Consider the following 26660-nt stretch of genomic DNA (forward strand, 5'->3'; position numbering starts at 1 on the left):
GCTATGAATGCTTGTCACTGCCTATAGTCAAGGTAGAGGAATGATCACTAAAATGGGGAAAAGTTGAGAAAGTGAATGATGATGTAGACTTCAAGAAGTACGTGGCCAGGCAGACAGTAGAATTACTAGGCAAACTTAAGAGATTCACTCCAAAGCTCATGCACATGTTGAATCCAGTGTTAGCAGAACTTTAGGCTGGTGATGCAGGTAAATACCTAAAGGTCATGCATGTCCAATATCTAAAGTGTTTTTTGCAAAATTTTTTGTCGGTTTGAAAATTGAGGATCACGTACATGCTATTTTGCGTCCAGCAATTTTGGCAGAATTTGCCAACGAAGTCTGCAGGACCATATTTTTGTATGTAGGGCAAATGACGGGTGGGGGGTGGGGGGAAGAAAATTGCATTAATAAGGTGTAGAATACTTTCTAATCCAGTTCAGAATTTGTGGCATGGCCTGTTCAAGACTCAATTGTTATTGAATCAAGAAAATAGAATTTTGTGGGTAGCTCAGAATATGAAAGTTAAGAAATGTCCTTACAACATTAAACTTAATTTGAATAAGTCCTTGCTTGATAAGTTGTTGCCACAGCCATCACTGAGTTTGAATGTCTTTTTTTTTTTGCCCAATATTTTTTTTCAATCTGTTTTATTTAGTGACTGAAGTAATCTGGTTGTAGTTTAATAACACCTTTTATTCCCAGATTTTTTTTTTTTTTTTTTTGCAGAAACTTTGTCGTCATTACTCAGTGATAATTTGTGCTTCGTGTGAGATTTCCTTTTGCTTTGTAGGATGATGAACAAAAATTAGATGAGTCAAAATTTTCCTAACTGAGCCTCAGGATAATTAACAGTAACATTATTATCCCATTAATCCCAGTTTTTAAGTCACTTCTTTTGCCAATCAGTTCTTTATAGGCATGATATAAGACTGAGGAGCAGAAATAGGCTATTCAGCCCATCGAGTTTGCCCTGCCACTGAATCATGAGTTGATCCATTCTCCCACTCAGCCCTACTCTGGTCTTCTCCCCGTAAGCTTTGATGCCTTGGATAATCAAGAAGCAATTTATCTCTGCCTTAAAAACACTCAATTATTTAGCTTCCACAACTGCCTGTGACAAGTTCCACAGATTCACCACACTCTGGCTCAAGAAATTTGTTTGCATTTCTGTTCGAACCGGACTCTCTCATGAAGTTGTGCCCTCTTGTCCTACACTCTCCCACCATAGAAGACCAACTTTCTACATCTGTGCTGTCCATGTCTTTCAGCATTCAAAAATGCATCAATTAGATCCCCACGCATTCTCCTAAAATTCATTTCTCATTGATAACCTTTCATTCCTGGAATTAACCTTGTGAACTTACTCTGAATTCTCTCTAACATCAGTACATCCTTCCATAAATTAGGAGTCTAAAATTACTCACAATAGTCCGTGAAGTCTCCACCTGCAAGTTTACCTTCAGGCTATCTTGCACAAGATTGTCTTCCATGTCCCTTTGCATCAGGTAATTTTCAGTTTTTCCCCATTTTTAAAAAAAAACTTGGCCACAAAGCCATTCATTTCATAATCTGTTTTGCTGTTGTAGGATTTTTTTGTCATTTTTTTTTCCACCTTCAATATTGTTAATAGTTTCATCATATGTTACATAGATACATGAGCATAGAATATTAACAAATCTTATAGAATATAATAGATGATATTGGTTCATTAAAAAATGAAAAACTACTATTCTACTTGTCTAACCCTCCCCCCCCCCCCCCCCCTTTACAGATGACTACTGATGATAATTTTAAAAAATAAGGTAACCAATGGGGTCTTTAAACCAGAAAATAGTTGATCCTACAAATTTTGAAAATAATAGAGAAAAGAACTCCATAAAGAAATAAAATTAAGATTAATTTCAGTAGTGGAACATCAAATCGGAGTATGAGTGGGAGGGACAGGATCTTTCCATCTCATTAAAATGACTTCTTGCAATAAGGGAGGTGAGAGCAACTACATGGGATTGTGAAGCAGTCCGAATTAAACCAGATGATGGCCCACCTCTCAAAGAGAGCAAGGAAAGGATTTGGAGCCAAATTAATGTTAAGAACTAAAGGCAAGGTATGAAATGCCCCTTCCCAAAAATTGGAAAGAGGAGGACACAACCAGAACATATGATACAGTGAACCACCTTCATTTATACATTTATCACATTTAGAAGAGAGATTAGATAGAATTTAGCCAATTGAACTTTGGAATAGTGGGCCTGGTGTACTGTTTTAAACTTTTAATGTCTTGTACAAAGAGAGGATGAATGCATTTGTTTCAGAATAGAACTCCATGTAGTTTCAGAAAATGGCTGTTGAAAATCTTGTTCCCATAGTTTTTTTAATTAAATTCTGTCCAATGAACTAACCCTAGAATTTAAAAGCAATTCATAAAGGCCAGATACCACCTGTTTATAATTTGGATTAATTTTATTTTGAAAACAGACTTTATGGAAATTACAATTTTATTGTCTTACTTTTTGTCTTTATGGCAGATTAGGTACAGTATTAAGTTATTGATAGTTATCTATACTTTCTATATCAACATGGGGACCTGTTACTTTATTTGCTGATGGATACATAAAGATTTGATAGAATTTGACCTAGGCATTTTAAAATAGGTACGATGTTCCTTCTCATGGCCTTGTAGAACTTTGATGTCCATTGATTGCTAATGTGATGAATGTGTTCTCCATATTTCATTCAAAATCCTCACTAGTACCCGATGATACGTATCATCAGGTCAAGGTTTTTTACTTCCCCTTAAATGTGTCCTCTCACAAAGAAGTTACATCAAAGAAAGGCAATTCAACCTGTTGTGTTTCTGCAGCTGTATAGAAGAGTAAACCAGCTAGTTCTGTTCTTTTTATTTGCTTCTTCTGCACCCACCATTGCCAATAATGTATTTTTATATTCAAGTGTTTATGCAATTCCTTTTTGTGCATCATTATTGAATCTGTACCTAGTTAAGTATCCTAAAAAAACAATGAATTTGGTTCTCCTAACCATTTACTGCATTTTTCCAATTGCCATCATTCTGTTTTCTAATCTTTAATATGCCTCCCATTGTTTTTTTTAATTCAAAGTCTTTTTAAAGCAGAGTAAAACAGAAGTTGTGTCGTCTTACATTATAGGAAAAGATATCTTCAGCTTTGAATCAATGAATTATCAGAAGAGAACTTACAACTAGTTTTGTTTCCATCTTCCCAGATGGTCCATTGAAGATGACAAAACTGAGGAACATAAGCACAGGCAGACTATTCAGCACCTTGAACCAGAAATACTGTTCAATTCAATCATGTGTTTGCTACATTTTAATTCCATTTAGCTTCCTTAGTTACGTTAACATCAATGTACCTACCACAATTTAAACTGCAAAAAGTCTGGGATGGGGTTGGGGAATAGAGGGAACTACAAAGGAAACTGAAAAGAAGCAAATACTTTGGCAAGTAAAGGGGATTAGTAGGGAAAGGTTTGATTAGAGAAAAAACTGCAACTGAGGTGGTAGTGAAAGACAAATGATGCTTTTTATCTGCATTTACAAACATTTGATGTGGTGCTGCAATCCTAAATGGGATATACTTGCAAGTGATAATGAAAGAATGGATCTAGTAGATCAAATTTGGGTCTCTGGGGTACTTCTGGCAATTGCTGCCACTGCACTTTAACTTCATGGTGTACTTTATCCTTCAATCTCTTCAGTCTACCATTACAATTAAGCCACTAAGTCAACTGTGGTTCAATGAAGAGTGCAGAAGAACTTATCACAAGCAAAATTGGGCATAAATAAGGTTTCAACCTGGTGAAACTTACCTGAAGCTGCACGTGTGCTGAATAGAATGCAGTGGACCGAGGTAAGCTATCTTCTAATAAATGGATCAGATGAAGCTCTGATCTAACCACATCTAGTTTTGAGTGTGAGCAGCAAGTAAATAACTAATGGTAATGGGAGGAGGAGGCATCATGAACACCTTCACTCACAATGATATAGGGCCCAGTATCTGAGCGCCAAGTACAAGTTGCAAATAGCCTCCCATCACAGATGTCTTCAATCAGTTCAATTCACTTGACTCCAAAATGGTGATTGAAAGCATAGCAATGGCAAGATAATGGAACCAGGAAGTGTTGAATATTTGCACACCAGAACTAATTATGCCTCTGGGCAAACTAATGCAGTACTGTTAAAGCACAATGTGAAAAATTGTTCATGTTATTTACACAAAAAGCAAGACATGTTTAAACTATGGCCCAGTCTGTCAACACTCAGTCATCAGCATCTTGACGGAAGATGGTGTTGACAGTACAGTCAAATGCATCTTGCCAATCATCTGATGTCTAGTTTGCATTCCATCACGGCTACTCAGCTTTAGATCTCATCACAGTCTTGATGCAAATGTGGAATAAAGAGCTGATTTCTGGGAGTAAGAGTGACTGAATGCAATGAACTGGGATTCACTGGTAGTGTGTTGTGCTGATGGCTGGCTCTGCCCCCATCTGCTCACATGTAACCCTGGTTTCCCACCTAAACCCACTGTGAATGACCACTGTGAATCCCTACCCATAGTTATAAGCTAATAAGTGTTCTCCCTCCAGTTGTGAGAGCATTTATTTGTGCTATACTGGTAAAGTACTGAATTGCTGGCAAAGGCAGCTGTGGCATCAAGGAGCCCAACAAAACTGAAGGCAAAAGAAAAGGAAAAATGATCCTAATGGCTGAAATCATATCTTGCACAAAGGAAGATGGTTGTGGGCTTAGGGCATCGTTGCAGGAGTTCTTCAGGGCAGAGTTCGAGGTCCAACCATCTCCAACTTCAATAACCTTTTTTCCATTATAAAGTCAAAACTTGGGAGATTTTTGGATTGGGCAACATTCAATTCCATTTGTAACTTCTCGGTAAATGAAGGGATCAACACTTGTATGTTGCAAGACCAAGTCATCAAGGTATGGCAGTTGGTGTACCACAGAAATCTCACTCAGTGATATGTCCAACAAGAGAAAATTCAACCATCTAACTTTGGTATTCAGTTATAACTGCAAATTTTCTCAACTAGCAATATCTCAGCAAATAACATTGACAAGAAGCCCAGGTATATAACTACAATATTTGCTGGATCAGGTGTGATATACCTCAAGGTTCTTTTATTGACATGTAATAAAACATAATGTGATATTACACAAAATTTTCTTTAGTCTACTGTAAAGCAGAGAAATATTCACCATCAGCAGAAATTTCTCAGCCCCCTTACAGTCAGACAAAGAGAAGCATACAAGAATACCCCAGAGTCACCGAGTGGCCATGGATTTGCCTCCAGGACTCCTGCAGCTGCACAACATTCAGTCCAAGCCATCAGCAATTTGAGCTCCACATCCAAACCTCTGACACCATCAGAAAGCCTTCAGCACCCTCAACACAACTTTGCATTATGGTTCCGATACCTGGTTCTCCAGTCTTGTGTCAGTCTGTAGACTGATGCAAATCCCTTGAATGCAGTCACCAGCAACCTGCAGCCTGCATGGGTTCCTTGCCTCGAGTCACTAACAGCCCTCCACCTGTCTGTTCTTCAGTCTTGGAACCTCTTGCTAGTCTGTCGCCATGGTCACTATCCTTTGGGTCATATCCACTGCTTCTCCTCAAATGGGGAGTGGTTTCCCCATTTTATGGAGTCTGCTGCTTCCCCAGAGTGGGCAACACCGCGTGGCTACTGCCAAACACAGACCCTGCAGTTGCAGTATTTAAAAATAAACCACAATTGATAGGTCGTTTAAAAAGCCTGTTAAAACAGTCTGACTGGGCGGTTGGACCCTGTGGAAGAGCGCTGTCTCCACTCCCCGCAGGTCTGCGTCCACAACAGCACTGCCACCATACAGTAGCTCCAGCAGTGCCATCATTTTTTTGACAGTTCAAAGCTCTTTGAGTATCTACAAGATACAAGTCAGCAGTATGATGGAACATTTAAAAGCACATGAGAAGCAGCCCATCCATCACCTTAAAATTTTATTCTCTCTATCACAGGCACACACTGGTTGTATTGTGTATCATCTCGAAATTGCTGTGTAGTTATTCTAAAATAACTTGGCCAAACATCCCAAACACAAGACCTTCATCTCCAAGCTGAACAAGGGCAGTTTTGCTTGGGAATGCCATTAATTGTGAGTTCCCTCCATGTGGTACCCCAACAATATATTGGGGAGCCTGAATCCCAGAACTCTCTCCTCAACAGTGCTAATAGAGTACTTTCAATAGGAAGGTGACAGCAATTCAAGAATGCCTTTGGAACAATTAAGGGAAGGAAATAAAGCCAGTGTCACTCAATAACCACATTTCAGTTTTTAATAAAAGGGGGGGGTGCAGTATTATACAGACGTTCACACCAAGGAAGAAATTGAAGTATTTAAAGATTGAGGATAAATCAATGGATAATGCCTTCCAAAATGGACGAAAGCAAAATCTTGGAAATACTGAGCAGATCTGGCAGTGTCTTTTTAAACAAACAATTAATATTTCAAGTTGATGTCCTGTCATCCAAACCAGGAAAAGTTAAAACCAATAAACAAGTTTTAAGTTGAAGAGAATGGGCAGGGATGGAGTAAAAGAAGGGATGCTTGTGGAAGGGAGGAGACCAGAATCTGAATGACAGGGTGCTGATTGAGAAAAGGTACTAAATTCAAGATAGGATCAGAAGTAGGGACATGACCTCTCAAGCCTGTTCCTCCATTCAATGTGATCATATCTGTTCTATGTCAGACTTCACCAACTCCTCTGCTCTACATCCCTGTAACCCTCAATTCCCCGATCTTTCAAAAATACATCAATCTCCACTTAAAATAACTCTAGTGAACTAGCCTCCACAATTCTACCTTCCACAAAATGAGATTTCTGCATTACTCAGTTTTAAATGCTTGGCTTCTAATCTTATAACTGTATTCCCTTGCTTATTCTCCCAAACAAAGAAAAAATTACAATCTAACCTCTCAGTGCTCCTTTGATGTTTCAATATGATCACCCTTCCCCATTCTTTCGTGATTCTAAACAATATACATTCACACTGTTTGGCCTTTCTTGATTGAACAATCTTCTCATCCCAGGAATGTGCACAAGACACCTAGATCCCCTGTACTGCACTCATTTGGAATCTTTCCTTTCATTAAGTCCATGATCTCACACTTAACCTCATTAAGCTCCAATTGCCAAGTTTTCACCAACTCACTTAATCTTTATATCTCCATCTGTATCCAAAGACATCTATAACTGAAGACTTGCAGCTAATCTGGATAAATTGTAAGGCCTAGATTAATTGCATCTGCTGTTCTTAACAGGAAATGGGGCAGGATTTGTCTATTCTCACTTTCTATTGCTTCAGAGGACAAGATTATGATAGCATTGTTCAAAATTAGTAACTACTTTAATCAGTTGAATTCAAGGATTTGTTAAAAGAAAATCATGAGTTAATAACATGAAAATTTTAAGGGAGTTTCAAGGAGTGTTGATTAAGGGGGAGTATTTGATGTAATATATTTATATTTGTCAATAGCCCCATGTGGTAAGCTGAACAAGGAAGTCTCATTGGATCCAAGAGAACTTAAAGATTAGCTCCGGCAGGAAATTATGATGATAAATAAGAATTTTAACAATTGGAAGGCTATTTACAGAAATGTTCAATAATGATCTTCAGCTAAGTGCAGCAGCTATAGGTTGTCTTGTAGAAAAATGTTCCACATAGTTAATAATGCAAAAAAAAGTTATGAAATGAAGCTGTCAATGTTAAACAGGCACAAAATTGGAAAATGGAGATTAATCTGCAGAAAAGTTAGATTCTTGGGGTTTTTTAGACTGCAGACATATAATAGCACAATCAACGAAATTTGCCTTTACATGGGCAGTCTAAAAAGGAAAATGCAGGAATTTTTAGTCAATTCCCGCACTGTGATTTATCCTGTAGGACCCCTACTACTTTTCGGGGGAAGCCTGTAGCTTAAATCACATTGCAAAACTCGCCTCATGAATTCAACATCAAGCTGATGACTCAGGCCTCGTTGCTCTACATAAAAGGACCAGGACTAATACACACAAGAATTTGAGGGGTGCAGTGTAAATGACCACAAGGTGAGTAATTATATTAATTTATGTTAAATTTTTCACAGATTTTTTTCAACATTGCTGTCTAAAAACACTAATGTATTTGATGGAGGGAAACTATGCAAAATAGAACAGATTAAATATGATGGACTAAATGACCACCCTTCCCTGAAGGTAGCAAGACCAGTAGATGAGGTGGTAAATTAATAAAGGATGCTTGGGAAAAATAATAACTAGAGCAGATGCAAAGTTATGAGGGTGTTAGCAGGTTCAAAGAATTATAGTTATGAGCAAAATCGGGTTCTGTTTGCAACAGAATATGGTATATAGCTATGTATAAAATTAGCAAGGTAAACAGAAAAGGCCTATTACTGTTAGCAACAAGGTTTGTAACCGAGGCGATAGATTAAATTAGTTGGCAGAATGATTATGAGTAAGGAAAACATTTCATTCAATTAGAGATGCATGTCTGGAAATCACTGCCTGAAAGAATGGTAAAGAGAGACCCCTTCACCGTATCTAAGTATTTGAAGAGCTATCATCTTTCGGACAATGAATTAAGTTGGAAAATAGATTAATCAAAAGTTCATTTTTGGCCAACATTGTCAACTTTGGCTATGACGAGCCAAATGGCTGTACCGTAAATTTCTGATTCTGTCCACTTGTCAAACAAAAATCTATTAATCTCAACTGACAGATTTTCAATAGCTCAACTAGGTGGGGGAGTCAGAGAAGTCCAATACTCTTTGAGTGAATGCATGTCCTCTGAGAATTCCTTTATAACCTAATTCAAAGCAGATGTGCTTCCTCTTATTTTGTGATTTTAGATACATTTGTCCTTGGCTTCTTGCCCCAAACAAACAGTTTTATGTGTCAAACTTCTGTATATAAATTTGTTGCCATTGAAGTCAATAGAACTGAATTTTGGAACTTGGTTCAGAATGCTTATGCACGCCAGCACCTCTACTTCCTCAAGAGTTTGTAGAGGTTTGGTATGACAATAGAAACCCTGGAAAATTTCTACAGATGTGTGGTGGAAAGTGTGTTGACCAGTTGCATTATGGTCTTGTATGTGGACACCTATACCCCCAAGTGTAAATCCTTCCAAAAGGTAGTAGACACAACTCAGGACATCACAGGCAAACCCTTCTCCACTATTGAGTACATCTACAGGGAATGCTGCCATTGGAGAGGAGCAGCAATCATCAAAGACCACACTACCCTCTATATGCCCTGTTCTCTCTGCTGCCATCAGGAAAGAGGTATAGGTGCCACAAGACTCACACCACCAGGTTCAAGAACACCTGCTAACACTCCATCATCAGGCTCCTCACCGACAAACTCAATAAGAGATTAATTTAAGGACTCTTTTGCACTTTATTTATTTTCTTTTTTTATTCTCTCTGAATTACAGAATTACACATTTATTTTACATTCATTATCAGTTTATAGTTCTTTATTTGTTTACATGTGTACAGTTTTTTTTTAACTCTACTAATTAGTGGTAATTCTGCTGTGCCTGCAGGAAAAAGAATCTCAAGATTGTATGTGATGCCATGTATGTACTCTGACAATAAATCTAAATCCGAAAATCTGAAATTTATCTTGAATGCTTAGATTAGATTTAGTTTTAGGTTGTTTTCCAAATTTAAACTTAATGTCTATAATGTTGTATCTAATTTTCTCCGAGCTTAAATATAACATTACATAATGTAACCAGAGTGTATGAGTAGGTGAGATTCATCTTTCCATTTCATAAAAATTGCTCGTCTGGCTATCAATATGCTAAAAGCTAACATTTTCTCTTGAGATGCAGACAAAAGTATATCTGGTTCACGAGAGAGAGAGAGAGAGAGAAAAAAACAAGGCAATTAAAGGGCATGGTTCTATTTTGATCTTAAAAATCACTGATAAAGATTGAAAAATGTTTTCCTTAATTGGGACACTCCAAAAACACATGGATCAATGAAGCTTCAAATATTTTCCACTTCTCACATAATGGATTAACATCTGCATAAAAACAAGATAATTTAATTTTGTTCATATGTGATCAATGGACCACCTCAAATTGTAATTAATAATGCCCCGTGCAAAACTAAGAGCAAATTACCAATCTTCATCTGAAATGTTATATTGAATTGTGATGTATATTTGTAGATGTATTTGGGAGATAAATTGGTAAAATTAGAGTAGGTTACATACATACACACACTTTAAAACAGATCTTATTTGAAATACTGAAGAATTACTGAACCTATGGAGAATGCTATGCACATTTCATGTAGGTGCTAATTGAGATGATGTCATGAAATGAATGGACTGGAGACAGATCACCTGTGTTGAAAATTTTTACAATACTTCTGGCCTTTCTGCAAAGTGCTCACTCAAAGGTCACACCTGAGTTTTTGTTTACCTAAAAACAACAGATGGGAGAAGAAGACTAACTCCTATTGTTTGCTGGAGAAAAGAGGGGTTTTGATGAGAGAGAGAGAGAGAGAGAGAGAGAGAGAGAGAGAGAGAACAGTCACAGTTGAAACAAGCAGGAAAATCTGGTTGGAACTGGAACAGAAAGCTCCAGAGTGGTAGATGGCTGAAAGTGCTATCTGTCTGATGTTTCTCTTGGAATAAGTGGAACAGAAAGGAACTATGTGATAGCCTGAAAGAAAGAGGTTATCATCTGGAGAACCCTGATGGGGCAAGTTTCATCACCAAGACATTGAGGTGAGTAATGGTGGTATCTCAGTTGCGGAAATCCTGGAACAATAAATCTCTCTCTGCAAACACTACAAGATCCTTCCTGAGTGGTAAACATTTACCTTTGGAGCACCAAAGCCTGTTGAACTTTATACATGTTAAATGCTGTGCACAGTATAAGAATTTCCTGCAACCAGAGAACTTGGAAGTATGAGAAGTGAGATTGAACTGTGAACCAAAGAACTTTTCTTAAATTTACACACACATTACATACACATGTGCTTAGAATTAGAAAGGGGTTAAGTTGGGTTAATTAAGTTAATAGAGATAAGTTAAAGTTTGATTGTGTTTTCATGTTTAAAGATAATTAAAAATGACTTTTGTTTAAGTAACTCCTTGTCTTGGTGAATGTCTATTGGTGCTGGGTTTTGGGGTTCTTTGGGCTCATAACAGAATTCACATTCCCAATCATACAATCCCAGCTATTGAGGCTGATCTTAAATCCAATAAATAATTTTAAATGAATGATATTACTTCACTATGAACAAACTGTAAATTAAAAAATATATATCATGAATATTTGAATATGCAATTCGAGAAAAATTATGTAATTTGACTGAACAAAATGCTAAACTTGTAAATATCTAAAGAAATGTCTATTAGAAATATTACATTTAGCTGGCAGTTGTTCAAAAGAGGCAAAATTATCTCCAATAAAAAAAACTTTATAACTTTTGAACTCTAATCTGTACCATTCCTTAAAGCCTGCATCTAATCCAGAAGGCCGAAAAAGATAGTTATCTATAATGGAACTAGCAAGAGAAAGACTGTTATAACCAAAACATTTCCTAAATTGAGTCCACATTCTCAACCTATTTCTCATTATCAGATTATGTGTCAATTTAGAAAAAGGTAAAACGGAAACTAAAATAGCCAACGTAGATTTTTTTTTAGAAAACTGCAGTTCCCTTTCACCCTTTCAAGAAGGGTGATTCACTAATTTATCAAAATGTAAAAATGTGTATTAATTGCCTAATAATAAAATCTAAAATTTGGAAGCGATAATCCCCCGGTCCTTTTAGTTTTTTGAATATGGGCTTTATTTATATGTAGTTGTTATCTCTGTCACATATATGAGGAAATAACCAAATCTAATGAGTTAAAGAAAGATTTGGGAAAATTAGATACAACATTATAGATAGAAAGTTTCAATTTGAAAAGATGTGGGGCCCATTCATAGAATACTATCACGATTGGCAGATTTAAGTAATTTGGATGCTCTGGTGATTCTCTGTCTAGTTTCTGAAGGTCGCTATTTGATCCATATCTACTTTATTTAAAACAAGGTAACCTTGATTAGATTTAGTTTTAGTTTTTTTATTCCATTTTTTGGATTAATTGATTATATATGGGTTTAATTATAATTGTCCTCAAGCATATCATTAAATTAGACAGATATTGCTGTTTTGACCAAGGGTTGATATAATGTAACTCAATTGGTTTCTATCCAGAATTTTTTAAAGAAATAATGTTAAATCAACAAATATGGATTTTTTTAAAATTACATTTATATTAATTTATCATAGGTATATGACATTCTTTTTGTCAGTAGACTTTCTATGTAGGATTATTATGTTAAACTCAATAAAAAATATTTTAAAAAGAAAGAATGTTTAACAAATTTCTGGGGACACATTTTGGCCCTAAGTTACAGTGAAATAGTTCATTTTACTCATTAACATTACACTGTTGTCAATAAAGTCTACCTTCAGCTACACAGACTGACCCTGGTCAATTGCAGAAATTGTCATCTATTTTGAATTTAATTTAACAACTTGCACAAATTGATCTTTCCAGCAAATGAATCAAAACAAGTCACTTGGCTCCTTTGGAATGTAATACTGCACCACTAGCATGTTGAAACTGATGGGTATCTCTGCCAACTTGTGAAAACAAGCTTTCTGTTAGTCATTGATATAGAATTTTAAAAATTTTTTATTAACTACACGCAAGTCTAGTTACAATATGTTCCAAATGTTAAATTTGGTGTTTCTTTTACTCTTCCAGTTGAATAAAATTGTAGTATTACACTTGTGCTAACAATTAACCATTAGTGTTTTCTTCAGATGAACACTATTCAGTAAGCTTACTACATTCACCAGGAAAAAAAATTGCAGAATTTTTACTTTCAAGGTTGAATTTCCTTGACTTATTTTTGACTACACTAATTACTGGATTTTGAGCTTTATCATATTCTTGCGCTACTTTTGGTTATCATCAAAACTATCCACATTCAGTCAATTACAGGGTAGGAGTTCATCAGGGATAAGATAGCATGTGCTTTTGTAATTTATGACCTTTTAAAATATTTGCATCTGAAATATATGAAAGCAATTACAAACTGAACATTGGGTTTAAATATAAGAAAATTTAGTTTATTTAATAAATTAAACTATTGCAAGTCATGCCTTTGAACTGGTATTATAACCTGGCAGTGGGAGCATGTGGCTGATTTCTTTTGTTATATTCTTCCATCAGTCCAAATATTGTTCTATTCTATAACTTTCTGACTATTATAAGCAAGTATTGCTGCTGATGCTCCCACCATTTTATCTCAGCTCTACCATATTTTCCTCTATTCCTATTTTTATATTTGAAAAAAAAATATAACCATTTCCTTACTGGTTTTACTTTTGCGTGGAATCTTTCTCTAATGCTTCTCCATTTTTATTTTTGCTATGATCATGTACAGTTCATTTGTCAATTAAAAAAGCTCATTCTTCAAATATAGGTATTGTTGGCCAGACTAGCATTTATTGCCTCTCTCAACTTCCTCTGGAGAAGAAAGTTATAGATCTGGACTCACCATAGTTTCTGATGATGGAAGATAAGAATTTTTGTCTCAGCCACATTGAAGTTTTTCTTCAGTTTATCTGTTCACCTTCATGCAGCGATCGGCAAATGCTGAAGAAACCAATAGCCATTTTGCAATTTGTTCAACATTATTAATGGATAGATCGATGGCAGTTCTCTCGTGTCCTGTGGGTGATTGTTATTTCCTTTGGTCATTGGTTAGGAAAACCTGAATTATTGCTGAGCAGAAAATCGCTCTAATTGATCCACCTTGGATGTAGCTATGAAGACTTGAAAGGGTCCAAGATCAAAATACTGTATTGTAGGTGCTGGAATTATGAAAATAAGAACACAAAATGTTGTAAATACTCAGCAGGTCAGGTTGTTGCTGTGGAGACAGAAACAAAGTTCACGTTGCATTCCAATGATATTTCAAAGACTGAAAGGGGATGAGAAAGTGAACTCGAAACAGTGGAGCTGAAGAATTTAATAAAAAGTGGAGCTCAGTTGCAATGTAAGAACCAATGGGTGGATGAACCATTTTGTAGTAAGATTTTATAAATAGTGGATTTGCAGAGGTATTTTGGACAGTTAAGACGAGGTTATTATCGGAGTGCAACATCACATATTTCACATAGTAAGCCTTGCATAGTTTCAATGACAGGTTTACCATCTTGCTTCTGTGCTGATTGCCTAGTCACCTGGATACAATATATTTATGATTTATGAGGTCATCTGTAATTTTAATACTGAAAGACATGAGCCTCATTCATGCAAAATTCCCATATTGCGCTGCGAGCATAAAACATTGTCTGCTAGGAGCACACTTCAAAGATTAATTCTCAATGGAAAAGCACTGCAAAGTCAGAGATTTATTCTTGATATTTAATAATCAACTGATCCCATTGCCCCACTCTCTCTCAACAGCACTGTATCAGTTTCCACACTGACCCAACTGCCTCGCTCTCCCTCAACAGCACTGTGTCAGTGCCCACACTGATCCAACTGCCTCGCTCTCTCCCAACAGCACTGTGTCAGTGCCCACTCTGATCCCACTATCCAAACCCTTATATTCTCAGTCACATTTTCCCTCATTTCCAAAAGAATGCTAGTTCTTTCTTTTTTGTGACTTTTCCCTTTCCTTCCCAATATTTATTTTCTTGTTCTTGTTCATTGTTTATAAAATAATATTTTGGAGGATGAGTATCTTTCCACAAAGGTCAATGCTCATGTTAGTTGCACTTTATAACTGAGCCGAATCTTGTTGAGGACTATCCTTCATGTCTTGGCACTAATCCTAGTGTGCCAAAATGATATTGGAGTGAACAGCTTCCTGAGACGAAAGTGATGTCAAAATCATTCGACATACACCAGGGAGCACAGTGGGCCAGACACTGGTCAGTCATCCCTAGAACTCTTTGGTCTTTCTCTGTCTTCTAGTAGGAAGGTCTTTGTGGGGAGAGAAAAAGTCTGACAGTTGCGATAATCTGCACCCAGCTTTCAGATATCATGTGTCTGCATCAGTGGACTGTCCCAGGTTTGGCATAGAGCATCAATCTCAGACTGAGGTGGCAGATGGGTGGAAGAAGATATGGAAACAAATGTCGCAATAGGTGATGTTCCTCAGATATTGGAATTGAAATGTGTTGAAACATAATAAAGGAATCTTTACCCTGAGGCAGGCTGGGTGTGCTTATAGTGGATGATGTGTTCCTAAAATAGTTTCTTTCCCTAACACAAAGTAAAAACCTTTTTTATAAACATAAAAGCTGAGAGCCGGAACCAAACTGGCAAATGATTTGTAACTTGTGTGTTTTTAGTGGCAGCAGAAAGAAATACAAATGGAGAAACTTTGCAAAGCAAACTATCAAAGAACAAACTGAAAAGAGAACTGTTCAAGACCACTTATAAAATCACAATATCTTTGTTAGATGATTAGAAGCTTTCACAGCTGAATGAGAAATTATAAATAATATTTTAATTCTACAATTCTCAGCTTCCATTAAAACAGATGGAATAGGGCCCACATTTTTCTCCCATGTTAATTTGTTTCAGTTTAGGTTGGGGAAATCAACCCAGAACTCTGGCTGATCTCGATTTTGCAGCCATCTGGCCTGCTTTTTAAAGAAGTTGCAAAACTAGAAGATTACTTATAGTTTCCAAATATTCTGCCTGCCAAAAGCTTATCGTGAATTGAATTCTCGATCTAATATGATAATGATCACTTTATCAGAATTTTGATGCAAATGAACTGGCTTGGTCTTATTGTTTGTTGTTCCTTTCATTTTGTTTCTTAGCATGTCCAAGGTGAATGATCAACTGATGTAAAGATGCGTCATAGTAATGTTCACTTTCAACAATTCTTTGTGATTAATATGTCATTAGGATCCTGACAACTGTATTGGAGTTTAGTTCATCGTGTCAGTGTGGGTTTTGCCGGGGGCTTTGGTTTCCTCCCACCTTCCAAAAAGTATTGATGATTGTAGGTCAATTGGATATGATTGAGCAGCACTGACTTGTGGGCTGAAAGGACCTGTTACTGTGCTGAATGTCTAAATTTTTTAACAAATAAGATATGTGAATTTTGTGAAGTTAACAACAGTGGGTTTTACATGGGAAAGGAGCAGGTCCGAAATACCACACTGTGTCAAATTTTTCTCCTCTATTATTGAAATTAACAATTGGCGAAAGCAAAGGTTGCGACATGCAAAATCTATTGAAGTAGCTGATCTGGAAAGAAAGTTTAAAAACATGAATGTTGTGGCAGAAATAAATTAAAGTGACTTGTTCACAGACAATAGTGCTCTCTTTGATACTGTGGAGATTAAGAATCTGTTGGATGAGGTAGACTAAAGGACAGTGATGTTATTTAGGCTAGCAGTTAATGCAACACTATCACAGCACCAGTGACCTGGGTTCAAATCCAGCACTGCCTGTAAGGAGTTTGTACATTCTCCCCATTGCCTGTGTGGGTTTCTTCCGGGCACTCTGGATTCCTCTCATCCTTCAAAACATACGGAGGTTGTAGGTTAATTGGGGGATTTGGAAGCACAGGGTCATGGGCCAGAAGGGCCTGTTACTGTGCTGTATGTCTAAATTTTTAAAAAACGAAATGACTTAAAAAATAAAATTACTATTAATCAAAGGTTTATTTTTAAATAATGCAATAGAAAACATTTTGCCCTTCCATTAATTGATAAGCATTTGCCTTTTGAAATAGACCAGTTCAGTTTGTCTTTTTGAAGGATCTGTTACAAAGTCAGGTCTTGCAGGCTTCCGCTACTTACAACAGGACACAGAGATAACTTGACAGCATCATCCTGAGGACCCTTGGGTGTATGAATTTGGCCTACAAGTCACATGGCGATATTTTTTCAAAAATTCCTATATTTCCCTCATGAGGACACATAGAGATGAATAAAGAGTAGAGATCAGTGGTAGAATGGTTCAAGGTAAAATGGGACTGAGGCAAAGAGACAGATGGGCCTCCAAAGAATGGGTTTGGCTAATGAGAAATATTGGACAAAGTCTTTTAAGTCTGCATATTTTTCTTAATTTGCTATTAAAATATTCACCTTTTAATTTGTGATTGTGTTAATCAGATTTAATTGATGAACCAAATAAAAATTCAAACTCTATTGTTTACAGAAAGACATCTCGTCCTTGCCTGGTCTTATTCCAGTGCCACAGGAATGAAGGATAATGTTTCATTCAAGTGAACTTGCATGTCTTAGGCACACATTGTTCCATCATTCTATTTGAATCCTAAGAAACCAAATTCAAAAGGGTACAGAATCTTAAGGATGAAGAACTCAGGTCCAAAATATTGGTTACTTATCTTTGCCACAAAAGGAAGGAAATGTGACCTTCTGAGTTTCTCCAGCACTTTTGTGTATTGAACTACAATCACAGCGTCAGCAGACTGACTTGTTTAACAAAATCTTCAGGACTGTTAGCAAACAAAACTTTGAACCCAGATGTTACTGGAACATTCAAGCATTAGTTTACAAGTTTGGGATTCCTATAAATATATGTGAACACGGAAGTTCCAAACTTCCTGAAGACTGGCTTCTCGCCAGATAATCTGTGACAATTTCCATTTCTTGGATGACATTTTTTAAAAATCCAGAATTTGATTCACTGTATTGCTCATTCTCAATATGCAACAGTCAGACAGTGCAATGGCACAGCTAATGGTACTGATACCTCTTAGCTCCAGCAACACAGTTTCAAACATGTTCTCTGGTGATCTCTGTGATCACTTTTAAACAAAAGATGTGTGCAGTACAATATAAAAAAGGCATTATGGTCCATTTGAGGGCCTTTTTGAGCATTTTATAACTATGATTCTGCACTCAGCTTTCTGCCTCAATCCACTCAAACAACCTGCACCTGGCAGAGGAACACCATTGCCATTAATTTGATTTCAGTCAGTCAGGGAATAAGATAAGCTTTATTTACAGTTTTAATTGCAGATATCCATTTAAATTCTTTTACTTTTATGTGTTCATCTGTTGGGTTTTATTTTTTTAAATATTAATTTATTGATAAGGAATTTTTTTTTTAGCTTCCAAATGTTGCTTTCAGAAATATTCATTGTTTGGATGGTAGATAAGCTTTGGGGCTCAGTTCATTTCACATAAAATCAGTTATTTGCAACAAATGTGCTTTTCCAAATTAACATTTCCTTGAACAATAATTTATATCAAAATATCTGTCTTCTAGGGACCCCCATTGTTAATATAACTGATGCCTATGCTGGGAAGTTGATTGGTGGTATCCTTTCCACTTTTTGCAAGTAATTGTAAGTTCATAATATTGTATTTAATAGTTAATCTATTGGAAGCTGCTTTCCATAGGAATAAAATATAAATTTAAAATCTTTAATATGAATTTTGTTTGCTATTCTTCAAACTTTTATCTAAGGATTATAGTCATTTAATTAGTGCTGTATTCAACATGTAGGCATTTGATGATCTATGCAATAACATTGTTCTTTGCAATCCAAGCCAACGAGCCTTCACAACATGTGCAACTTCCTATTCAGGAAGTAGAGGAAGACTAATTATTTCCCACTCCTTTTAAAACTATAGGTTTGAATGTTCTTATTTTCTTTCTTTTTCTTCTTCTTTGGCTTGGCTTCGCGGACGAAGATTTATGGAGCTATCTCGTTGTTGATCCTTGCATCCGATGAAATGGTGCAGCCGAGATAGGTAAACTGGTTGACCGTTTTGAGTTTTGTGTGCCCGATGGAGATGTGGGGTGGGGCTGGTAGTCATGGTGGGGAGCTGGCTGATGGAGGACCTCGGTTTTCTTCAGGCTGACTTCCAGGCCAAACATTTGGGCAGTTTCCGCAAAACAGGACGTCAAGCGCTGAAGAGCTGGCTTTGAATGGGCAACTAAAGCGGCATCGTCTGCAAAGAGTAGTTCTCCCAGAATCACAGTTCTTATTTTATGGCTTTGAAATCCAAGTTAGGAGAGAATAATTTGACTAAGTAAATTACCACTTCTATTGGAAAATTTTAATTTTTGTTGCTAAATTTCCATTGAAGGCAAGTTAACTTCGGTATAAAATTCAAAAGGCTTTACCTTAATCTACATTGAAGCCATTTTACATCTGAAATTAAATGTTGGCACAATGACAGTAGTCTGAATAATGTTAAGCAGTGTCTGGAGAATGAATCACAAGGGCATAATCAAACCAGAGGTTTAAATTGTGATTGTAAATGAAGAGAAGAGAGCTCATTTTATTTTTATTTAGTTGTGCTTGAACACATGCAATAAATTTGCTGATACTGGGCAGACTGCATCCATTTTTCATGTTTTTGAGTGCATTGGAGATAACCACTGGCCACTACAGTCTTTCAACTGTCACACAAGTAATCATTTAGCCCTTCAGATCTGCACTATCATTCAGTGCCCAAACTGTGACTTTCATCCACAGATCCACCTCTACCCTGTATCCTTTGCTTTGTAGACTTGGATGTTCCGAAGTGCTGAATACACTGTGTTTGTTGGTGCTGTTATGCAAATCACTTTATTTGTTCATTCAGAAAATGTGGATGTCACTGACAGGGGTAGCCTTTATTATCCAGAAGGAAGTAATTAAGAGTTAGCAACATTGACATGGCCTGAAGTTGCAGATGGAATAGATAATCTAAAAACAGCAGATTATCAATCCGAAAGGAAATTAGTGGGGGAAGGCATTTTTCTTTATTATGATCAGGTATTGAATGTTCACCATTCTATTATTTGAATTTAAATTTCCCATTTCCAGAACAAAACTTGAACTCATGTCTCTGGATTCATTTTCTTTACGTCGTTGAATCATACAGCGCCAAACAATCCCTGGGGACCAACCCATCCCTGCTGACCAAGTTTTCACTCTGAGCTAGTCCCATTTGCCTGCATTTGCTCGATATCCTTCTAAGCCTTTCCTATCCATATATCTGTCCAAATCTCTATGAGTGTTGCAATTATACCCACTTCTATAGCTTCCTCTAATAGCTTTTTCCAGACATGGACTCTCCTCTAAGAGAAAAAGTTACCTCTCAGGTTCCTCTTAAACCTCTCATCTTAAAACTGTGCCTTCTAGATCTAAAATTGTCTACCCTGCAAAGAAAAAAGACAGTGAGAATTTCCTTTATCCATGCCCCATGATGCTATAAGCTATAAGGTCTCTAGATAGACATAACCTATCCAATCTCTCTCTATAACTCAAGCCCTCCAGTGCTGGCAACATTCTGTTGAATCCCTCTTTCACTCCTTCCAATTTATTGATATCCTTACAGCTAAATGATGAGAACTGCATACATTTCTCCAAATGTGATCTCACCATCTCACCATCACCTTATATCAAGTGGTCCCAATTTAGTACCTAATGCCCCACACCAAACTTTCTTCACCACATTGTCCATCTGAGTTGACATTTTCATGGAGGTGTTCTACAACTCTGTTCTACAACTCTTTTCTATTACTTGGCATGTCATACTCTGTTTGGCTTACCAATATGTAACATTTCAACTTATCTCTTATATTTCATTTGCCACTCCTTGGCCACCTTCTCAAATAATCTAGAATCTGCTGTAAACTTAGATGTTCTTACAAATTAATGAGTATTCTTGATGTTTAATAGTGTCTGCACAAACTCAAGTGTGGAATCTTCCCCTCAGCCTGTCATTGTTGTCAAGTCTAACTTGGTGCTATTTATTTTTTTCAACATCTGAGTGAATCATGGTCCTTTTTAAGGTGGAGAGTAAAGATTGATATTAGAATGGAAATCAGTGTCACCTTCCCTGTCCTGTGGAAATAACAATTAATGTGTCAAAGGCAAGGCCAAGTTGTGCTCAAGGAAGCATCTACATTACCTAACTCAAGTAAACAATTCTATTCTCTGAATTCTGAGGAAGCTGGGTTCAGTTAAAAAAAAAGCCAATGTTGAATGCTCCTGCCTCACTAAAATTCAAAAACTGATCAAAGGAAGGGAACCTCCTTATCCAATATCCTTGGTGATGTTGGATGGTATCAGTTTTTTCATTCACATTACCTTATTTCTCTGCTGCTTCCCCCTCCACATACTATTTTCCCATCTTCCCTTTTTGCCTTCTTCCTTCAGCCAGAGAATTCCTCCAGTTTCCATATTGCAATTCCCACTTGCTAGCCTGGTCCTGATTATTCTCACCATTGTTTTCTAAACCCATTGTGGTGCACTGAGGAAGCAGCAGGCAAGCACAACACTCAGAAAAGACTGTACAACAGGCTTTATTCCAGAAAAAGTCTGAACAGCAGACTTGGTGGCTCCCTGTGTAACTTACTCAGGAGGGACCAGCTCGGGTTTACATTCAGATCAGCTGATTGACAGCCGGCCAGGTGGAATCAGCCCCTTAGGTGGTCTTCCTGCAAGTACAGAGATCGCCCCCTGCAGTAGGCTGGTTGTCGTATCACCACATCCACTTGATCTGAATACCACTCTTGGTCTTGGCTCTGTGTGTGCAATCAAACTTGAGAATGATTGGTTATATTTGGCAATCTTTGTAAATTCTGCAGCAACTCCTGGATTTTGGATGCTCACGAAGAATTCTATGATATAGAGGAACAATTGTGTGGTAATCCATAAAGGTCAAATTTGGAAATATTTTTAAAAATCCTGAAAATTTGTCACACTTTACTAAATTATAAAACATGAACCATCTTTTTTTATAATGCAGACATTAATCTCTTTTATTAAACTAATACTGTAGTGAAAATGGACTTTTGAATTATGGAATTGTAAAATAATGCGTGCAGCAAATATTGGAAATACAGCAAGTAATGACTGTTACAAATCAACATTTGAGGCTTTTTATCTGAATGCTTGAAGCATTTGTCACAGAAAAGATGAGTTGATGGTGTAAGTGGAAATAAGAGTTTGAGGTAACACTTATTTCTGAGACATGTTGCAGGGTAACCAAGACTGAGACCTCAATATTCCAGGTTCCCCAACATTCCAAAACAACAGACATAAAGACAAAGGAGATGGGATGGCATTGGTGCACAGGTAAGTAATGATGTGGGTTCAGTAGATCATGATGTGGTATACATTTAGATTAAGATAAGTAACAACAGAGGAAAGAAGACACATGGGAGTTGCATTCCTTGAAAATAGCGCATACCATGATTTTCCATAACAGAAAGCCATGTTAAAAAACCTGAGAAAAAAAGAAAACTTTATATTCAGTACAATTTATTGTTATGTTAAAAGAGAGAAATATAATATTACACAAAATTGCCTTTAATTTGCCATAAGGCAAACAAAGAGTTGCCATTAGCACTGCCTGGTCACCTTGCAGTCAGAGAAAGAGAAGCAAGACAGTCCCTTCAGAGTCATTGAGTATCAATGGATTTGCCTCCATTGCTCCTGTAGCCATACAAGACTCCAGTTCAGTTCAAACCATTGGCTTCCTGAGCTCACATCTGATATGATGAGGATGCCTTCAGTCCCAAGAGCCCTTCTTAACCTTAAATGCCAGTTCTGATACCTGGTTGTCGTGCCCAGTCTCCAGGAGGTTGCAGTCTGGTATGAATATTGCCTGCAGCCTGTGAGGGTTCCTCACCTGCAAGTCACCAACAGCTTGCCACCTGTGTGCATCCTTCAGCCACTAAGCCCATCGCCGGTCCGCCACTGTGGTCACTGTCCTTGGGGTTGTCTCCTTTGCTTCTCCTTCTCAGTGGGGTTGGGGTTGGGAGTGGGTTGTTCCCCCCATTTCTGGTGCCTTGTGCCAATCTGCTACTCCCTTGAGGGGGAGGGTTGCTTGGAATAAAGGTGAGTGAAAAACCCATAGATGTAATGTTTTTGTATTTTTAGAAGCCATTCAATAAGGTGCCACATAAAGGACTAAGAGAATAAAGGACACAGAGTAAGAGCCAATAGTTTTAGACAAAGCATGTCAACCTGGTTAATTATCACAGAAGAGAGATCAGGGTATAATTGGGTCTTTTTTAAACTAGAAAAAATTAGTGGAGTGCCTTGACCTTCAATTCTTTACTATCTTCAAGAGGAACTAGGAGGTGGGAGAGAATGAAATGTATTCAAATGTAACAATGGGAGAGCATGCTGCAAAAAGAACACTGTGACTTTGCAACAAGATATAGCTTGGTTGAATGAGGAGAAAAACTTAGTGAAAGAGTTTAATATAGAAAATTGTGAGATCCTGAACTTCTGTAAGAGAAATAAAAAGATAGACCATTATCTAATAGAAAGATACTGCAAATTAATAGAATACAGAGGGTAGTGTTGTGCATAAAATAGAAAAAGAAATAGCTGGCAGGTCAGTAAGTAATTGAGAAAGCATTTTTAGGTAGATGGTTGGAATTCAAAAATAGACCACGTTACGATTGTGCAGAGTATTGGTGAGGCCATGCCTTGAGTCCTGTATACTGCCTGGTTCATTTATTTGAGAAAAGATACGTTAACATGAGAGGTACCCCAGAAGAGATTCACTAAGCTAATTCCTTAGATGAGAGCACTGTCCTATCACAAATGACAGGGGGGAAAAAAAATCAAAGTATTTTTTGGAGTTCAGGAAAATGATGGGCGTTGAAACATAAAATCCTAAGGGTGCATGACGAGGTAAATATTGAGATGTTTCTATTAGTGGGAGAAGTTTAAATGAAGGGTAATTATATATATATATATATATATATATACGTATATAAAACTGTAATGAAGGGGGCTTGTAAAATCATTGCGGACCCCACATGCAGCATCTTCCAGCTACTCCTGTCAGGAAAAAGATATAGGAGTATCAGAGCCAGAATCATTAGGCTGATAAGCAGCATCTTCCCATGGGGCAGTGGGACTGCTGAATGACTGATGAACAGCTCATACAAACCATTTGAGACTACTATTTATGTAACCTTATTTATTCATTTTTATTTATCTACAGTATATACATTCTACATATGTATTGCTTGTCTGTAGGTGTGTTATGTCTGTATGTGTGTTTGCTTGTTTTGCTCTGAGGACCAAAGAACACTGTTTCATCGGGTTGTACTTGTACAACTGGATGATAATAAATTTGAATTTGACTTGATTTATAGCAAAATCTCTACCATGGAGATTTGTGGATGATAAAACATTGTGAAATAAAGATGAAAATGTTACATTTGAGACATCACTGGATGGGGCAACAGAAATGAGAGCAGAACCATTAGGAGATTGGGAAATGGAGAGTGTATTTTAAGAGGCGCTAGATCATTTTTTTTAAAGATCAGGAAGTTGAGGACTATGTGGAACTGGCGCAGATGAGATGAGACCAGGGCAGATCAACCATGATAATATTGAATGGTGGAGCAGGTTTGAGGGGTCAAGTGTTATGTGTGTTCTTGCCTTCTACTCTGTAGTCTGAGTTCCATGTTATGGTCTATTCTTTATTGTCTCCAGCAACAATAAATGTTGCCCACATCCCAGAGATGAATAAATAAGGACAACTGCCTTCATACCTTAATCTGTAATCCTCCATAAACTTCAGATAACACAATTGCTTCCATTTCCTAATAAGCATCCTCTTGTTTCTGTTATCATTGTTTCTTGACCCATAGAACTGTGCCTCAAATTTAACATTTCATAGTTTTGTTTCCCCCACAATGTTCTATTATTTTATGCCTCCTTTTTGCTGTTACTGCTTTCAGTTCTGGGATTTTGTGAATTATAGCTTGGAGGCTGTACAAATTAATAGTACTGTAGACACTGGAAATCAAAAGCATTTACAGAAACTATAGAGAAACCATTGTCCCACTTGGGCCAGGAGTACTTGGCTTCAGACCTCATCATAGCCTATGACCAAGGTGTCAAAGTAGGTGAGAATGATTGCCTTTAAATGGAAGGCAGCATTGGACTGAGTGTGCCATCATAGAGTTCTGGCAAAACTGAAGTCAAAGGGCATAAATTGGAAAATGCTCCAGTGGTCAGAATCACACTTTCTACAAATGATAATGATTGTTGTCCCTCAACCCCAGCACCAGGATGTCACTGCAGATGTACCCACAGACAGTGCTACAAATGCCACAGTTATTTCATAATATCAGATTAAAAGTATGCACAGTAGGTTTTTCAGAGCAAAATCACTGCTGTGGTTTAAGAATCTTTTTCTTGCATTACTATGATAAAAGCTAAGTAATGATCCAAGCCAAGAAACGGATTAAATGGAAGCTGACTGGCATTTTGAAAATTGATCACAAGAAAAATTCACACCCCAGGATGATGCTGGAGAAATGAAAAATGTACAATGCACATGGTGGGCCTGAGGTCCTGTATTGTGCTTTAATATGATCCCATGTGTTGTCAGTTTCAAGGCTGATGCCAAAATTATTTTATGTGTGTGGAGAGGATTCACAACCAATATATGTAAGCCTGCATAGTCATTAACTAGAAAGCTAGCATTTACGTTTAAAATAACAATGAATTGCTCTACTCATTATATGGCCATGACTATGTGGCCAGGCATAATTTCGATGCTATCTACAAGTTTGCTGATGACACAACAGTTGTTAGCAGATTCACAAATAGCAATAAGGAAATGTACAGGAGAGAGATAGATCAGCTCGTTGAATGGTGTAATGACAACCACCTTGTGCTCAACATCAGCGAAACCAAGGAGATGATTGTGGACTTCAGGAGGAAGTCAGGGGAACATGGCCCAGTCCTCATCGAGAGCTCAGTAGTGGAGACAGTCAAGAACTTCAAATTCATCACTTCTCGGCCTTTTGGCTAAGATTAAGTGAAGAACTTCAAATTCCTTGGTGACATCATCTCCAAGGATCTGTCCTGGAGTCTTCATGTTGATGCAATCACAAAGAAGGCTCACCAGTGGCTATACTTTGTGAGGTGTCTGAGGAGATTCAGTATGTCATCAAAGACTCTTGTAAAATTCTTCAAATGTGCCATGGAGAGCATTGTAGCTGGTTGCATCACCGCCTGGACAAGAATAAACTCCAGACGGTTGTTAACTTGGTCTGTGACATCACAGGCACCAGACTTCACTTCATTGAGGACGTCTACATGAAGTGGTGTCTTAAAAAGCAGCCTCTATCCTCAAAGATCCCAATGACCCAGGCCATGCCCTCTTCACTCTGCTCCCTTCATGAATAAAAGTACAGGAGCCTAAAGACGAGCACTCAATGGCACAAGGGCAGCTTCTTCCCTGGCGCCATCAGATTCCTGAATAATCAATGAACCAAAGGCGCTGGCTTACTTTTTGGGCACTATTATTTGTTTTATAATAATGTTGTAAGATGGTTATAATATGAATGTTTGCATTATTGATGCTGCCGCAGAACACTGAATTCTAATTATGATATTTATTATCTTCTGAAGTGGAACTATTTGAAGTCCAATTGCGATTCTGACCAGATCACCTCATCAAAGAATAAATTAAAACATTGCCATTTCTTATAAACAATTAGAAGTATTACAGTTGTCTTTGTTCTTAATGGATGGTGGCAAAATGAAAGTAGAAGAAAAATAAT

At 37.2% G+C, this 26660-nt stretch overlaps 1 protein-coding gene across 1 annotated transcript in view; it reads left to right on the forward strand.

Moving 5' to 3' along the window:
• The window catches only part of LOC138736584 (tribbles homolog 2-like), a 192425-nt gene that overhangs the window by 20767 nt on the left and 144998 nt on the right, over positions 1 to 26660 (forward strand). The gene's annotated exons all lie outside the window — the stretch shown is intronic.

This window comes from Narcine bancroftii, chromosome 6 (assembly GCF_036971445.1).
Source record: "Narcine bancroftii isolate sNarBan1 chromosome 6, sNarBan1.hap1, whole genome shotgun sequence".
Taxonomy (NCBI): Eukaryota; Metazoa; Chordata; class Chondrichthyes; order Torpediniformes; family Narcinidae; genus Narcine; species Narcine bancroftii.